General features: G+C 34.2%; 1 pseudogene; it reads right to left on the bottom strand.

Annotated features, from left to right (window-relative positions):
- Positions 1 to 4,440: 4,440 nt before the first annotated feature.
- On the bottom strand, positions 4,441 to 4,559 carry LOC120622430 (uncharacterized; annotated as a pseudogene).
- Positions 4,560 to 4,872: the final 313 nt, after the last annotated feature.

Genomic DNA, 4,872 nt, shown 5'->3' with positions numbered 1-4,872 from the left:
GACCTTACCCACTGGCAAATTGAGAATGAAAAAGCCAGTGTCTTAAACAATTAATTTTGCTAATCATGCAATCTAAATTGTCACACTTAAGTATCTCAGTGTTGACCTGTTTAGACAATGTGCCTTAATCCACAGGGGAGTAGTTTCAGTAGATCATGTTTAAGTTAGCTAATTAATATCAAAAGCAGTGTGGAATTGACTAACAGGTAATTTAATCAAAAGATAATTAAAACTATTAAAATTTATAAATTATTATTTAATTAATATTAGTTAATATTATAATTTTCAAAGTCTAAATTATGCTGATTAAAGGGTTCTCTCATAAATACCACTGAAAATTAATTACGAATTAATATAATCTGCTGAACATCCTCTTAATGGACTTCCAGCTATTCTTGACTTTTGCAATAAATAAACATTAGACCCCATACTGCATCCCATCTTCCTGAATGTATTAGGTATTCTGAAATAGTGAGGCCTTTAACTCCTTGGATTTCTAAGGGAGTTCACACATATAATAGCACCTTTAATAGCAGAGAGGTTGATTGTTTTGTTAGGCTATGATGCCAAAGGGCACTGGAGTTGGTGAAGACTCTGAGCGGGGAGCTCAAGTAGCTTCAGTGCTGCTCTGTCTAAACCCTTTCTAATCTGCTTTAGAGAAGCTTCGAGAAGATAGTCGGGCAGGAGAGTTCAGAAGGCAGTTGTATTATATTTGCAGGGAATATAGGGAAATAAAGAGGCCGGGGGTGGAGGGGTGGAAGAATAGGACTAAGTATTTTTTTCCCTCTTATCTACCAAAGGAAAACAAAGTAACAACAAATCCAGAGAAAATATTTTTCATATTCTGTGAGAAAGTTGGGAATATTGCTATATCGAAGTGAGTAAACATGCTCAAGAGCTTTGGAACACTGTAGAGACAACTCTTTAGTGCTGCTTCTCCCAGTATTTAATTTTTGACTATTAAGGGACCTAGAAAGAGGAAATGGAAACCAGAAAGCTGAGCCAAAGGGAACTCTCTTTGGCCATTGAGGATTTGTGCTATTAACCTTTCCTAATAAACTGAGAATGTAGGGCCTTCCCCCTCCTCTCCCTGTCCCCCGAGTGTATAGCATCTAGCACTTTGGGAGTGCCCTGTAAATATAAAATGACCTCTCTGCCTATATTTATGAGGTAGTTAGATGCTGAATTGGATGTCACATAACCTAATACTACATATAGAAGCCCCTGGCTGAAATGTATATGCAGTAAAGACAGATTTACAGCTGCCTTGAGTTTCCCTGTGAATTTTCAAGATTTATCTGAACTTAAGGTCTCAGTGTTAGTTTATGCTGCCAGGACATTCTTCAGAATTCACACTAGAGCAGGATCTTGGGACTGGTGCTGAATTTCCTTTGATGAACATATGCTTTTGGTCTCTTGTTTTCTCTGGAGGATGTGACTGAAATGGAGGGTTATGGTCTTCATTTTGTTTTAGTCATTTACTGTGGACCACTATAAAAAATGCTTTTTCTTAATTGGAACATTTTGGGGAAACTAATAAAGGAAAAATCTTGTCCCTCAAAAATTGAATCACAGCTGTAGTAGTAGATAAGACTGACATATTCAGTTCTTAGAAAGAGGCAATCAATGTTGAATGCGTCAGGTGAGTTCATTTCTCGAGCTCAGCTTTAATAGCTTATAAAGAAGATTGATTAAGTTCTTGTCTGATAGATCAATAGTGGAATGAAACTGAGCTTCCCTCTTTCCCTTCTTAAATGTGGATTCTCGATATACTTAGAGGCAAAGAAAAGGCAAACATTTGTGCATTGCTTTTCACCTCCAACTTATTAATGGCAGCTATTACAAACAAGCACAATATTTTTAAGTTACCTAGATTGCTTTATTGAGTATTAAACATTTGAGAAAGTTCATTAATTCATCCAACAAATAAGTCTATTTCTTTCTAGTACTGTAAATGATTCTTGTCTAAATAAAGATAAAAGTGGTAACATTGAAAACTTAGGTAAACTTCATGGATTTAAGCTTTGAGATTCCAAATCTGCAATCTATTTTTGTCTGTGTACCTTATAAATATATGAAAATTTTGGTTTTATACATTTCTATTGTATTTTTAATGTGGAATTTTAAGGTTTTTTTTGTTAAACTAAATAATTTTCTTTGTTATACTATTATATAAAATGCATATGCATTATTTATTTATGTATATACTCAATTGAGTTAATTTAATTCAATTTACATACTTATATTCAGATTTTTTTCACTTGTCTTTTTTTTTTCTCTTTACTCCCTTGGAATCATCACTGTTACATTAAACTGTAAAGTGTGATGATTAGATAGATAATCATTAAAAATTTTCAGCAAAGATTAACTTGCATTTATCTATAGAATATTCTTAAATATCCTATGTCTAATTGTTTTTGTAAATTGCCCCCCTTCTTAAACTGCTGTTCTATCATTTATATGCAAATAAACTCTTTATTGACTTCCTGATGCTCTAAGAATAAAGACCAAAAGCCTTTCCCAGCCTCACGAGGCTTTGTGTAATCCGTCCTCCAGTGGATCAGTTACTCCACTTCCCACTCAAGTATTGCCCTCCAATCGCACTGGACATCTTTCAGTTCTTTAGCCAGTCTTTTCTCTTTTCTACTATCTGACCATTGAAAAGTTTTTTTGTTTTTGTTTTCTGCAGAGAGACTATCTCTCCGTCATCCTCCCCCTATTTACCTGGTCACCTCTTACTTAACCTTGGTTGGTAGGTCATTCTTCTCTTACCCTGGGAAGCCTTCTCTGATTCCTCCAAGTCACATCTCGATTTTTTAATGATCTCATATGAGGCTTTGTATTATAGTTTGTATAATGCCTCTATTTGTTTAATTAGTTGATCAGTGAATATGAGGCTAGTGGCTAAGTCTGATTTTGCTCATCTCTGCAATATAATAATAAATAGAGTTATACAAATAGAGTTTCTGACATCTAGTAGATGCTTAAGAAATATGTGTTTAATAATGAATGAGTGTTGATTGTGGTACCACCTTGAACTGTCTTTTTGCTTTAATTAGCCCCTTTCCTCTTAAAAATATTTGAAAAAATTTTCAGTTACAGTTGACATTCAATATTATATTAGTTTCGGATGTACAGCATAGTGGTTAGACTTTTATATAACTTACACCTCTTCCCCCTTTTAAAGAACAATAAGAACTGCAGAAAGCAAGGAGAGCCCTTAATAAAATGCATAAACCAATTAACTTTGCCTCTGACTGCTGAGTAACTGAGTGAATCTATTCTTTCTTAAAGAGAATAAGAATAACACGATTTAATGAAAACCATGTAATAATGCTTAATTAATATGTAAGTTTTCTCCTCTCATATAAAGATTGAGAAGGTTTGTGTATGTGTCAGTGTGTATGTGTGTGTGTGTGTGTAGGGAGGGGTTTTGGAGATGGCGATAACAAGAATGATTGTGTTTGAATACTCAAAATAGTAGTCCAAGAGAAGAGAATCCTAGTATTCTAAGAGTAAATATAGTGTTTTCCTGTGTGATTTACTGAAGAAAAAGTCTATGATCAATGTCAAGGTGAGATTAAAATACTTTTATGCAGTATCAGAAATAATTATGCTTTTCAGGGAAAATAATAGGCCATCAAGAGTAAAAGGCTATCTCCAAGAGGCAGGTCTCCTCTTCACTCATATGCCTTCTTGGATACAAAGGGTAGAACAGAATGCAATATAGTTGACCCTTGAACAATGCAGAGTTAGAGGTACTGACCCTGCACAGTCGAAATTCTGAGTATAACTTTGACTCCACAGTCAGCCCTTCGCATCCAGATTCAACTAACAGAGATAGAAAATGGTATTTTCTCTCCATGGTTGGGAATCTGCATTTGGGAAACTGTGGTTGGGAATGTAAAAATAGTTTTCAGTACTTGGTTGATTGAATTCCCAGATGTAAGAGGAAGGGCTGACTGAGGGTGACTGTATTTATCAGAAAGAATCTGAGAAGTGGACTTCTGCAGTTCAAACCCATGTTATTCAAGGGTCAACGATGTGGCAAATGAACAGATGTACATTTTTGGACATTATTGCAACTGTGGATTATTCTGAAGTTAAAAGTAGTTTGTTAAGAATACAAGATGTTTTCTAGGTTAGTAGAATTATTCTTTTTCTACTATCTTTACATCTCTTTTATATAGTTTTTCATTTCCCATTAACTTCTTTCTTTTTGAATTCAAACTAAAATACTAATACTTTTCAGGTATAGTGTATCTTAATTTTCAGAAGCTGTAATGAAACAAGTTGACTGAATCAAGTGTACAGGGCCTATATGGTCTCTAGTTCTGCCTTTGTTTATGATTTTTTTTTTTAGGCGAGGGAATCCCTGGTTGACCTCATAGATTGCAAGTACCTTATCAATTTATAATCCCTAATTTTTTTTATTTTTTACACCTACAGCACCTGGTCTTCCTAGGTGGTCTCCCATCCAAGTACTAACCAGGCCCGTCCCTGCTTAGCTTCCGAGATCAGACGAGATCAGCCTTGTTCAGGGTAGCATGATCATAGACTGTTTTTGGTTTTGTTCACTTTTCTTTTATATGACCAGGGCAGCCTTCTTGGCCTTATTTATAAAATAGCAATAAATATTTGAACTTTCCTGGGTTTTTAGAGGAAAGAAGTACTTTGAATTTTCAGAAATATTATTTTAAGTAGAAGGTAATATAACTATTGTTTAAAATTACATTTAAGTGATGATTATATGTTAACTGAAATTGATAGTATAGAAAGAAATGTTTTATTTTACAATAAAAAAGTCTTTGTATGGCACCATAAGAACAAGCTTTCAACTTTTAATGATATATTATTCTTCTTGATTTTTTA

The sequence above is a fragment of the Pteropus medius genome, unplaced genomic scaffold, assembly GCF_902729225.1.
Source record: "Pteropus medius unplaced genomic scaffold, Ma_sr-lr_union100, whole genome shotgun sequence".
In the NCBI taxonomy this organism is placed as follows: Eukaryota; Metazoa; Chordata; class Mammalia; order Chiroptera; family Pteropodidae; genus Pteropus; species Pteropus medius.
Note: the sequence above shows the minus strand (reverse complement) of the source record. Positions and strands in the feature narration are given on the sequence as shown.